Source organism: Panthera leo, chromosome B2, assembly GCF_018350215.1.
Source record: "Panthera leo isolate Ple1 chromosome B2, P.leo_Ple1_pat1.1, whole genome shotgun sequence".
NCBI classification, from domain to species: domain Eukaryota; kingdom Metazoa; phylum Chordata; class Mammalia; order Carnivora; family Felidae; genus Panthera; species Panthera leo.
The window spans coordinates 64,217,890-64,231,882 of NC_056683.1; the positions used below are offsets into that span (position 1 = coordinate 64,217,890).

At 38.6% G+C, this 13,993-nt stretch overlaps 1 long non-coding RNA gene across 1 annotated transcript in view; it reads left to right on the top strand.

Moving 5' to 3' along the window:
* LOC122219071 overlaps nucleotides 1-4,852 on the top strand; it is a 37,807-nt gene extending 32,955 nt beyond the window's left edge. The window contains exons 2-3 of the long non-coding RNA XR_006202248.1: nucleotides 4,026-4,122; nucleotides 4,743-4,852. This is a non-coding gene — a long non-coding RNA (uncharacterized LOC122219071). The remainder of the gene's footprint in view (nucleotides 1-4,025; nucleotides 4,123-4,742) is intronic.
* The last annotated feature ends 9,141 nt before the right edge of the window (nucleotides 4,853-13,993 follow it).

Sequence of the window (13,993 nt, forward strand, 5' to 3'; positions counted from 1 at the left end):
TTTTTTAATGTTTATTTATTTTTGAGAGAGAGAGAGAGAGAGAGAGAGAGCACGCATGAGTGGGGGAGGGTCAGAAGACAGAGAGGGAGACACAGAATCCAAAGCAGGCTCCAAGCTCTGAGCTGTCAGCACAGAGCCTGATGTGGGGCTCAAACTCATGAGCCATGAGATCATGATATGAGCTGAAGTCAGATACTTAACCAACTGAGCCACCCAGGTGCCCCTCCATTTGTTTTATTTTTAATTTCAGTTAATTGAGTTCTTCATCTCTGATTTTTTTAAATGTGTTCTGTCTCATTGTTAAGGGTCTCACTAAAGTCCTCCACTTTTTTCTCAAGTCCAATGAGTAGTATCTTTATGACCATTACTTTAAATTCTGTATCAGGTATATTACTTATCTCTGTTTTATTTAGATCTTTTCCTGGGATTTTTTCCTGTTCTTTCATTTGAGACATATTCCCATGTCTTCTCATTTTGTCTGTCTTTGTATATTTCTATGTGTTAAGAAAGTCAGCTACATCACTTGCTTTTTGAAAGTAGTGGCCTTATGAAGAAGAAGTCCTATAGTGCCCTGCATTGCAGTGTCCCCTATTCACCAGAACCTGGAACTTCAGGGCTGTCTCCTATGTGTGTTGTGTGCACCTTTTGCCTTTAGTCCACTCATCTGCAGTGGCTCTTTGCCTGTTGTGGGCAGAATTTGGTCCCTGTGTTGTTAGTGGGCCAGGCTGGTCCTGCCATGTGCTTGAGTAGAGTCAATGCAGGCATTACCAGAGATGAAGTAGCACTGAACTGCAGGGCACTTTCTCCGTCTTGTGCTCTGAGAAGCATTTTTGGTGGGCAGGACCTATGGTCAGGACAGGTGTTTGCACCCAGTACACTGCTGGGGCTACAGTTGGACTGGTGTGTGTGGTTATCATCCCCTCTCCTCAAGGCAGGAGTCAGTTTGGAGTGGTACTGATACCTGTTGGGGCTGCTTGCACACTTCCAGGCTTGTGGCACTGGTTTGTATGGGCTCCCGCCAAGGGCATATTAGAGGGGGCGGGTCTGTAGGAGAATGTGGATGTGGGGTGCAGGGTGTTAGCAAGTTGGTTTGAGTGTTGGCACTGTGCTGGTTCCTGCAGGTATTCTTGTGTTGAAGGCAGGGGTTGGCGGGGGGGGCGGGGGGAGAAATGATGCCTGCCAGCTTCTTTGTTCCTAGAGAAGTTTCCCCACTATCCCTGCCCCTGTAGCACATGTTTTGAGGTTAGTAAATAAATCTCCTTCCTGTATTGGCCAGGTGTTTTTCAAAGTGCTGTTTCTGTGCTGTATCTCAGCAAGGCTATTTGTTGTGCTCTCTCTTTAAAGGCAGAGACTAAGTTTCCTCTTGCCCTCCAGGCTCTCCCAGAATCAAGTCTACTGATTTTTAAAGTTCCATGTGTCAAGCCCCACTAACTGTAAGAACTCACAAATTATGCCCCTCTGGTTTTCAGAGCCAAATGTTATGGGGATTCATCTTCCCCATGTGGGTTCCCCATGGCTGGGGTGCCTGGTGTGAGGTCTGTTTCTTTCCCCTCTCAGGATCCACAGCATCCTTCCCTCCTGCAGAGAATCCCTGTGGGTCTCTTTAGCTCCTGACAGTGTCTCTGCCCTTCCTACCCTCTTTGATGTGGCCTCTTCCCTAAATTTAGCTGTGAGGAGTCTGTTCTTCCAGTCTTCAGGTCATTTCTGGGTTATTTACGCTGATGTGGGTGTTATGTAGTTGTACCCATAGTATTCCACCATCTTTCCTAGAACTCTGAGATCTCCCGAGAAGGAAAATGGATGTGAAATTGTTAAGAGCAAGAAACAAATGGAACCAGAGAGGATAAGCTAGAAACTTGGTGGACAAACCGGAATCTGTGTTTGCATTTCACTGCCTTCAAGCCTTGACCTTTGATGATGCAGGTGACCTATAGAAGAAGCTAATGCCCTTTTGCTACAGAACTGTGTATAAGGACAGAACTGTGTATAATGATGCAGAAGTTGAAGAAGCTTCAGGACCAGACCCAGCAGGAGTTAGAGGAGCTCTTGGCACAGGGGCTTTCCTGGGCACTACAACTGAGCTGCAGAGCACAAAAGTAGCTATTACCTAACTTCCTCCTTCCAAATGTTATACAAATTTCTATTGAGGCCAACCCTAAACTGGAAATATACAGGGAAGGGAATTCTGGGAAGCCTAGTTCCAATGTAGCTGGATTGACAAGTGCAAAGCCATCACAGATTTCTTTTATTATTACTTTATTTCTTTATTCCTTTAAATGCTTTTAGCTGGTAACTATTTTCTCTGATAGCCACTATTCTTATGATGCTTTCTTTTGTCTTCGGTTTAGCTTATTAGAAATTTCCCATCTTTTTGTATATGATTGTCTGTTTATAGTAGCCAAAAGTGCATGCCTCAGATCTCCTGATCGGAAAGCATAATTGACCAGTTTCTCCAGCTTTTGCTATTCTGGATTCAACCCCGTATTCATGATGAGGCCACACTTTTCTTAGTGTAAGTCTGAGCATATCAAGAGAACTAATACAGGCCCATTTCTGGGACATGTAGACTCATCCACCAGGTGACTTTGATTAAAGGACTCCAGATTAGAGTGTCAAAAAACTTATTGCAACTGTACTGCGGTACAAGACCTTCCTATCCTATACTTTCTTCCCCCTGTTCTTCACAGGGTTCAGACCTACATCAGTCAGAAGGGTCCCATTCATTTCCCACCTTTCCCTTTTGTCCTCACAAGAATTTTCTCCAATAAATTTCCTATACATTTAATCCTGTCTTAGCTTCTTGGAAAACCTGAACTAATGCACTGTGTATGCATGTGCTTACAAAGTGTGTTTTAAAAAAGCATATAATTTTTAATCAACAAATCTTTTAATAGGCAGGTTTCATCTACCTACCTTTATTGTGATTTATAACATATTTAGTCCTACTGTTGCATTGTTTTGCCAGCCTTTTTTCTTTATCTTTAACTTTCCCTTTCCATGGTTTCAATTTGACTGCTGGTCAGGAAAATCTTGGGATATTGGAATAACAAAGCCTAAACTTTTGGTGGTTTCAAGTCAAGGTTATTTCTCATTCATTCTACATGGTCGTTGTGGGTTGACTTATTGAGTCATTCAGAAACCTAAGCTGATGCAGGATCCATCTCAACACATGCTTCCTAAGAGAAGCAGAGAAAACAGAATATGCCAAACACCTACTTGGCTCGTAAAGCTGCCATCTACAGGTGACACAAGCCACTCCCACTCCTATGCCATTGGTCAAAAGAAGTCACTTGGACATCCTGGATTCAAATGGACAGGGAAATGCAGTGCTATCATGTGTCTAGATAGAGTAGGGTGTTTGTGTATTGTCCAATGACTCTATAACTTTTATCCCCCTCTGCTGGGCTGGAAGCTATAAAATATATTTTTATTATTTTAATTATTATTCTCCAATATGTTACATATTTAAATATTACATATTTTCTTAACAAGTTCTAGAATGTATATAATATTTTAATCTTCTACCCAGATTTTACTGAGTTATTGTAATGGAGCCATTATAAGATGAAGTAAATTTAAGTTACATTTGTCATGGGATACATCACATTTTGAACTATAAATTTTAAGTGGAATTATTAAAGTAAAGAAGACCTTTAAATTCAGCAGAAAGGAATTATTTTCATAGAACACCATAAAAATTAATTTCAACAGAGAATCTTATTTCTGCATTTGAAAATGGCAAAAGAAAAATAAAATCAGTTATTTAGTAGAGCTGTATGTTTTTCATCAAGGCAAAGCAGCAGAGACAAGTATATGGACAAAGAGTAAACCAACATTAATTATGCTACCATTCATGAATTGTTTTTCAATTTATCCAAAATATCTAATTTTAGAACGCTAGTGATTAATGTCCACTAGTAATTTATTTCCTAATGGCTGAAGAAACAAAAGAAGTGATAACCCGTTTTTCTTTAGATTGGGTTTGGATTGCCTTATATAATCGTTTTTGTTCTCTTCATTTACAGATGAACCCTGAAAGCCATATGTTGAAGAAGCACAAGATGGAAGGAGGCTGAGTTTCTGGGTCACCGTCAGACTAGAAAGGTTTATGTGTACTCTTGGGTGAGTGAGAAATAAGTGTTGCACCAGTAAGATTTGGTGGTTTGTCTGTTACTGTAGCAGGTGTTATCTAAACTAGTACAGTGCTGGAAGGTGAGCTGCCATCTCACACCTATTCTTCCAGCAAAAAAAAAAATGTGATTTTAGTTTAATGATATATGATTGTCTATCACTGTAATTCATGTATGTCAGAGGAGAGCAGAAAAAATTGCCTTATAGTCATGGAAGTTATTTTCATATAACCACCTTACGAGCTTTTAAAACTGAAAACAAGCTGTACATAGGTAATGGAGTTCTATTTTTTTACTGAAGCAGATTAAATATACATTTTATTTATTTGGGTGGTATCTCTTTGGTTTGTTTCTATTGAATGGATGCTTACTTAATTACTTTAACCTTAGTCTTAACAATTGAAATGAGATTTGAGTAGTCTATAGGATTTTGAAAATTATCATTGGGATGGGTAGGTTGCATGGTATGTTAAATCTTAAAAAACCAAGAATAGGACTTGCCCAGTGAAGCTTGAAAAAGACTGTTTTAGAACCAGTAAATTAAAGTTTGACACTTATGTAAATAATTTGGACTACAGTCTTTTGAAATTGCTTATCTGTTTCTTCTAACAGATAAATATTGAGCCATTGCCATGTATAAACCACCATGCTGGGCCCTATAGGCAATGCAAAAAGAATATGACAGACTGTCTCACAGTGTCTGCCCTCCAGGATCTTAAATTTTTGAGGTAAGATCTATTCAAATACATAATATGGAATACTATGTTATAAATACCAAGAGTTATAGGCAGTAAGTGATGCAGGGACTTAATCCTGAGAAGGGATACAGAATCCCTCACTGAGGCAATTAGAGGAGCTTTATCAGTAGAGACAGCATTTGTGATGCATCTTCCAAAAAGGGAAGATTTGATGTATTGAATAAATTGAACAGCTATACCCAAAGCATACAAAACAAGGCAGGATGGTTTCTGGCAAGGGTGTCTTCAGACCCTTCCATGATTTTAATAGATAGATTGAGGCATTCTTGACACATGTTTATTGGCATGATTCTGGGATTGTTTGACAAGTCCATTATCCATAAAAATAAGCAGATTTGGGGTCCCTAGTACATAGGGTGAAGTAAAAATCGTTCTCATATTATAATGCAGAATTGTAACAAATATAGATTTGGTATTGGGAAACTTAAGTTCAGATTCTGACTTCACAGGATAAGCAGAAATAGTCACTCAATGTCTTTGAGCCTATATTAATTCATAGTATGTTATAACTCATCATATGTATTTTATTTGCTTCAACTACAACTGTCATGATATATTTGCAAGAAATATGTTCCAGAGGAAAAAAAAAGTCTTCAGCTAGGTCAGGTTTTATTACAAGTAGCTCTACCATTTAACTCTTATAGCCAGTAGATCCAATGATGCTTGAAGTGTTTATGGCAGGTTAGGATGAGATATGGAACTAGTATTAAGGTCGAGTAGAAAAATCACAACAGAAAGGCTGAAGAAAACTTGCATCCTCTTCATCATGCATTATTAAAACATAGCCCTGGGCTTGCTACTGAATCTTCGTAGATACTGAATATCTGAACAGATGACCATGTTACCTGAGTTGTGACCCGTTTTTCACTGGGTGTTTTCTGATCCATCTAGACAAAGAACTTTCAACATTTCTTTTAGTGCCCTTCTGCTAGAGCCAAACAAGTTTTATATGTCTGAACAAATCTATGTCACTGTAATTTTTGAAGGATATTTTCATAAGTTACAAAATTCTAAATTGACAGTTTTCTTTTTCCTTCAGCATTTTAAAGATGTCAGGCCATTGTCATTATACCTTTCCTTGATTTTGATGAAAAGTCTGCCACACATATTACTGGATTTTTCCCCTGAATGTAGCATGCATTTGTGTGTGGGAGTAGGGATGAGAGTACGTGTGTCTCCTTTTTTTTTTTTTAAACATTTATTTATTTTTGAGAGAGAGAGAGAGACAGAGTGCAAGCAGGAGAGGGACAGAGAGAGAGGGAGGCACAGAATCCAGTGAAATGCTCTACCCCTGAGCTATACCCCCGTGAGGCACAGAATCCAAAGCAGGCTCCAGGCTCTGGCTCTGAGCTGTCAGCACAGAGCCCAACGCGGGGTTCAAACTCACCAACCGTGAGATCATGACCTGAGCCAAAGTAGGATACTTAACTGACTGAGCCATCCAGGTCTCCTAGGAGTATCTGATTTTAAGATTTTCTCTTCTCTGTTTTTCAGATGTTTGACTTTGTATTTATCCTATTTGAGATCCACTTCATTTTTTGTCTAGGATCTGTGGGTTGATTTCTTTCATCAATTTTGGACATTTCTTGACTATCCTCTCAAATATTGGCTCTATTTTCTTCCTATTCTACTTCTTAGAATCAAATACATGTACATTTGAACACAGGTTTTGGATGCTTTTCTCAGTTCTTTAATTTTTTTTCTTCTTTTATTTTAACTTGGATAATTTCTATTGATTTGACTCCTGATTCACTTATTCTTTCTTCTGCTTTTTTTTAGGCTACTGTAAAATAAATTGAACAAATTCTACATTTATGACACTGTATTTTTAAATCCTAGGATTTCCTCTTTTTAAAAATAAGTTTCTAGCATTCTACTAAAATGAAGTTCCCCATCTGCATCTATATTGTCTACCACCTTTTCCATTCGTTTTGAAAATGTATGCATATTAAATTTTTATATGCTAATTCCAATATTTTGGTCACATGTGGGTTAACTTGTATTGACTATTTATTGTATTGATGGATGACATTGCCCTGCGTGTTTGCATACCACATATATTTTTTTAATTTTATGTCAGAAATTGTATATAAAAGGACTGTAAATATTATTTACTGAAGAAAAAGAAATCCCGTGGGGCACCTGGGTGGCTCAGTTGGTTGGGCGTCCAACTTTGGCTCAGGTCATGATTTCACTGTTCACGAGTTCGAGCCCTGCATCAGGCTCTGTGCTGATAGCTAGGTGCCTGGAGCCTGCATCAGATTCTGTCTCTGTCTCTCTGCCCCTCCCCTGCTTGCACTCTGTCTCTCTTTCTCTCTCTCTCTCTCTCTCCCTCTCTCTCTCTCTCAAATAAAAAAAAAAACCATTAAAAAAAAAAAAAGAAATCCCATGCCTGTGGCAGGCTGCAAGTGATGAAGCTGAAGCAGTCTAAGCTGGAGTTGAGCTAGCTCTGGGGCTGGTTGTAGCTTTTGTAACATCTGTAGTTCACCACAGGTTTCAAATGTTTTAGGAGAGGAATTGGGACTAGTTTATCTGAGCACCAGTGTAAACTTTATGTTTTACAGCTCAATAACCATCTTTCCATGCCATTCCAATTTTTTTTTTGGTTCCTATGGTGGTCTTTTGGCTCTCTCCTGACTTTCTGAGCTTCACAGACTATTTCTACATTGCTGCTGTGGTCTTAGCTTTTGGCACGCCAATGCCTTGCACTCAAGTAAGGGCTGTGAGTGACTCAGGGGATGATGTTTCTCAGCTCTGCTGTCATGCACACCCAGGTTTTAGTTGATGTGTACTAGATCCATCTTTTCAAGAAATCTCTCTTACCTTCTTTCCTTGTCCGCAGGCTTTAGAGCACTACCGTGTGCATTCTGTAAGGCTTTGAGTTACAGCAATCTTTCCCTGCTTTCCACTCAGCTTCCATCCTTCAGCTGGCTATACATGTGTTCAGGGAAAGCTCTGATAAAATTAGGATAAATTTGGTGATTGAGCACACTCTCACAGGACCTCCTTCATGACAGCCACCTTGGCTATAAAAAAAGTTGTTAAAATTTTGGCTAGTTTCTCCTTACCTCTGTCTACAGTGGGTTTGCTCCACCTCCTGTGCCCATGGTTTTGGGTTTCTTCTCTCCTAGGAAGGGTTCTTCCATTTTGGGAATTTAATCCATTTGTATTTCTTTTTATCTTCAACTCTCTAATCAAAAAAAACCCAAAACCATAATTTTATAATTTGTCTTCTTGTTCTCTTTATTAAAATGAAAGAAGTGGTCTCATGATTTTATATATATATATATATATATATAAATATATATATATATACATATATGTATATATATATATTTATATATATATGTATACATACATGTATATATATATGTACACACACATACACACACGTATATATATATAATATTTTAAATACACAGACATTTTGATGTTTAATCATTTTTTCTGCTTCTCCTCTGGGACCTCTACAATGTCTTGTAATTCTATGATCATAACAATACTAAAATGAGATACTATGTTTACATAAATGAGAGCAATGTATTTACTAGTTTTATTATCTTTTGTAAAACTGTTCCTATTTCTTTCAAGGATCATTGCATATTCCACAAACAAAATATCATTAAATTATCATGTGTTGATCTTTCAAATAGATGATTAATCTTCTGTATTACATCTTTGTATTTTATTTTATGCTCTTTATTCAGTTGACACATGATTAGAAACAAATGTTTCTAGGTTATCAAATATGTGCATGAATTTCCTAGATTTAATTTTTCTAAATGATCATAGTGCATTTCATTTTCTAAAGAAGATATTTGAAATAGCTGTGTGCAGAAGTATTTTAGTTTTTAGTTAAATTATTGAAATTGTTTCAAAAATGTTTGGTCTCTTTCCTTGTTTTGTTGTTGTTGTTGTTGTTGTTGACCTATTACCTAAAGATGATAGACCTTTTTGCCCATTGCCAAGAGCCCAATTGTTTATTGTTTAGCAATATACTTTCTGAAGTTCCTAATTCTTACACTCTTTAATCTATTCATCAGTCTCTATCATGCCGGACTCTCCATTCTCTCTACATGAGACACATTTCTCATTTGATAGGGTTGGTCTTCTCACTAGTTGAGAAGTTGATTTACCACTTGTTCAATACAGAGAGAGACCTTGCTACTGACTCAAAGAGACAGGAACCTGGTCAAAGGACATGGACCATAGAATGAAGAAGCCAAGTGTGGTGGGTTGTATTAATGTCAAAATTTAATACCTGCTCCTTATAGGGTACTACTATGAGCCATCCATGTGGGCAGATTATGCACCCCTGATTTCAGGTTTTACCATGTTTAACTTCCTTTGGCCAGGGAAATATGATAACAATGTCATGTGCCAGTTCTGGGCAGATGTACTGAGAACCGTTGCATGGTAGTGCCATTATTCTCTTCCCCCTCCTCTAAGAGTAGCAATGTCCCAAGTATCCCAAGTACTAATCCTTCAGCCTATATCTCAGAAAAAAAGAAGACACATGGAACAAATTATATGTAACATGAACAAGAAATAAACAATTAAAATTTTTTTTAATTATTAATTTTTGAGAGAGACAGAGACAGAGACAGAGACAGAGACAGAACATGAGCTGGGGAGGGGCAGATAAAGAGGGAGATCCAGAATCTGAAGCAGGCTCCAGGCTCTGAGCTGTCAGGACAGAGTCCAACGTGGGGCTGGCACTCACGGACCGCGAGATCATGAATTGAGCCGAAGTCAGAGACTTAACCAGCTGAGCCACCCAGGCGCCTCAAAAATAAACAATTTTTGTTGTAAACCATAAAAATCTAGAAGTTATTTCTTCCTGTGGCATAATCTGGTAAAAGTTTACCAATAGGGAATTTTGGGGTGTATGAATTGGATACTATGTTTATGGCTTGGTTCCTAAAGCAAATATAGAAGTACAGTTCTTCTGGAAATGTTTAAAATACTGACATATATTTATTCCTGAAGGATATTTCTTACAGGATTAGAGATAGAAACTTCTTTAAGAACTTACGTTGATTTCTTAGTGTCATCTAGATGCTCTTTTTTTCTTTTTCCTTAGCATCCAATGCAAACATCTAAACACTGGTTTGCTTAAGTGTCTCATGAAGTAGATTGTATACTTTTTAGGGGAAGTGACTTTGTCATATTTGATTTTAGGTACAGCATCTAGCACAGTACCCATACCATGCTGATGCTCCTAAGTGTTTATTAATATGTAGGTACAAATCCACAATCTGAAAAAGCTGAAGTGGCTAATTTGTAGCAAAACCTGACCTGATCTGAACTCATCTGACAACAAAACCTTATGTGAACTGACACAAAAATGTTTATAGTCATTAATTAACCTACATGGAATGATAATTTATAAGTTTGGCTTAGGAAATACTAAACATTTTATTGTTGGGTACTGCTCTAGGCTCCCCGCCACCAGGTGATGTTACGTGATATAGTGTATATGTATTATCTTACCTTTCTAAAATCCCTCCAATTCCAATTTCTAAAACACATCCTGGCTCCAAGAATTTAAGATAAGATATTGTGGACTTGGGTCAGCAAATCAGCATTTTCTGGACTGTGACCAATCTTTTTTTTTTTTTTCTATAGTTATATCATACATACTTTCATCCTTTATCAGATAAATAGCTTTTTGGATTTTTCAGAGTGATCTTGAATTAATTTATAACTTTTAAGAATTTTATACCTAAACTACATGAAAAGAGCATAATTGAAATTTCTGTATCCACAATTTGGTAATAATGTGACATTACTAACATGTAGATATAAATGTTGATGGCTCTTGTTCATAAAGCCTGCCATGGTACCATTAAAGGAAGATATGTAAATATTGATATACTTTAAATCTATAGAGTAATTTCACTGGGTGAAAGCAGCCAATCTGGGAGTTTAACAAAAAAATTAACTGTGAACAAGTATTTGTTTCTAGTGCCTCTACGAAAGATGTAACGATCATCCTGGATTAGGAATTCATCATTAATAGAGTGTTATAGAGTGGGTAGAGGATCACACACATGCACATGGGTAAGAATCATGTGTTCTGCTAAATAGTACAAATGCATCTCAGTTGTAATAATGTAACTGTAATTTTTTTCTGATCTGTAAGTGGCACTGATAGGTTAGTGTTGGTCATGCTTAAATTTATATAGCTACCACATTTTCTCCATATATAAATTCTTATTTAATCTTAGGTAAAATGGCAAAAAGTATATACACGAGAGTTTGAATGTAGTCCATGCCATTCACTGCTTTTTGATGCGAGCTGCTTTGTATTCTGATTATCTTGCTGCTATAAAATGAACAAAGGGTAACATGGTATTTGATAAAGACAAGAAAACTTTTATTAAACTTTTACAACAGTGAAATAAATTATTCATGCAATTGCATGAATAATGGTATCCATGCTGATTAAATCAGCTAAGAGGAGGCAAAATATTCACGTGCATGGCATGAGTTCCATTTTCAAACAGTTGTAAAATGAAAATGTAATATAAAACAACACAGTAGTTGGTCCCCAAAAGTGGAAAGAAAAAAATGGGGAGTACAGTATTAATTCAAAAGAGGAGGGAAAAGTTTAAAGCACTTGGACTTCTGAAATCCACTAGCCAGAAGGAATTTTCAAAGACAGAAAAAATAATCCACCACTTCAAAGGAATTTAATGAAAGAGAAATAGCAAAGATGACTAGGGTGCAGGAGAGACAGACCTAAGGCTTAGAGACGGGAGAGAATGAGCATTTATGCAGTGAACCATTGCATAGCTTATTCTATTTGGGGCTTGAATAAAACAGGCTCCTCTCCAAATTGGGCTGTTGGGAACCTGCCAGCGTTTTAGGATGATCTGAGAAAGGACCTGCTGCCGGCAATAAATAAGGTGTCTTCCAGATCTCTGCCACTCACCTTAAGATTTCTGACTATCACGTGTCCTGTCATCAAAATGTTCACAAAAAGAAAGTGTCAGAGTTCATACTTCTTCCCTTTCCACATCACTGAGCGCAAGAAATGGCGGAGAAAACCCCTGCCACCCACAGAATTCCAAAGAGCTGAGTGCACGCTGCAGAACACACTGACAAAGTAGGAGGAGAGGAAAAATAGCTCATACTTGAGCCCAGCAAAGTAGTGGGGAGGAAAAAAAGGGCACATGGGGGAAGGAGACTGATCAAATAGGAGCATTCCTTACCAACCATGCACAAACCCACCTTCAGAAAAATTCTTCACCACAGGGACGCCTGGGTGGCTCAGTCGGTTAAGCATCCACTCTTGATTTTGGCTCAGGTCACGGTTCGTGGGTTCAAGCCCCAGCGCAGAGCCTGCTTGGGATTCTCTCTCTCTGTGTCTTTCTCTGTCCTTCCCCTGCTGGCTCACTTTCTCTCTCTCTCTCTCTCTCTCTCTCTCTCTCTCTCTCTCTCTCTCTCTCTCAAAATAAATAAAAACATTAAACAAAATTCTTTGCCACAGATAAGATGCTCTTTTATTACCAGGCAGTCCCTCCGATTAGGGTGTTGGCATCTGGGCCAATATGCAGAAATGACTGGAGACCACTGGTGACTGTAGGACTCACTTCTGACAGTCAGCCAGCAAGCATGGCGAGGCCTTCCTGCCGGCTCCCCTGCTTGCCACTTGGTCTGTTTGATTGGTTCTTTGTCCCGCTTGGTCAGTGCTGGTGCCATGCTTCCTGTTCTTTCCAACTATCACCTCTGTTCTTAATCCAAGCTGCTGAGAGTTCCTGGAAGAATTCTGTCTCCCCAGGGGAACTCGTCCGTTTCTCCCTTTGTTCCTTCTTCTTCCTTCTGTGTCCCTATGTCCCCCTCCTTCCTTATTTGCCTTCTCTTCTGCCTAGACCTGCGGCTTCCCTGAGGCACCTGTGGGTCTTTGAAGCTTTTTAAGTCTAGGAGGCCTTTTATTAGGTGTAGGAGTAAAGAAAGAAAGGTTATGGAATTTTCACTGGAAACCCTTTGCTCCTCGGGGGAGACATATTATAACATATACCTATTTTAGTCTTACCTTATACTTTGAGAAAAGCCATTTGTTTGTAATCCCGGTGCCCCTAGTCCTGCCAGTTTTTCAAGGCTCCTTCTTTCTTTGGAGACTCAAACTGAGCTGAGCTCCCAGCCTGCCAGACTGAAGCAAGTCCTTGAATATTTCTGAGCATCCCTAGTGAATGTCTCACTGCTACATAAAGCTATTATGGCTTCTGCTTGTCACTTCTTACCCAGGACACTGTTCCTATACCACACTCCACCAACTATCTCATTATTCTTTTCTAGGCTGCTGCTACTATCCCTCTATTTCCCAAACCCAAAGCTATTGCACTTGACAGGATTAATGAACACTTGTAGGGAACAAGAGGGGATTTAAAATACAGAGTGGGAAAATGCTTTTAAACAATCACTATCAGTCTATGTACTGCCTTTCAGAGGATCCCTTTGGTTTCTCCCCCTTCTTGCCTCTGACCACAATTGCCACATATGGTGCTCTGGTCCATAGTTCCTTTCTTAGGCCCTCTCCTCGTAGAACAGAGAGCTCCAATCCCTATCTCTGGGCCTGTAAGAGGAAGCAAAAACCATTATTGAATGTTTTATTCCAGCAGTGTCATGCTACCCTCTAAGAAGGCAACTGATAATATTTTTTAAAAAATAGAATATAGTATACATAAATCCTGTTCCAAACTATGGGCATTTGGATGTTTCAGAAGTCAGGGCTTCACTGACAACAGAGGTTAGGTACATCCATTCCATGCCCATGACTAAACAAGGGTCAGCAAAGTGGTTTCTCTCACACAAAGCAACAGTTTGAAAGTAGGTTGTTCAGTGATGGTGCACCAGGGACAATCTGAGAAAAATCTCTATTAAATAAATGCTTTGCAACATAGTGCTGAAATTGAGAAGTATTTAAATGCCAATGATCCCATTTCTCTTTATATACCAAACTATGCTGCCACTAGTGATGGCCCTGTTATGTAATGATGCTACCTCTAAGAAAGAAGAATGGCCTTTCCTAAATCATAGACTTTGTTCTTGCATGGTATAATGTTGTGCCTAGTGAGTATGACAAGATTGAACTGTTAA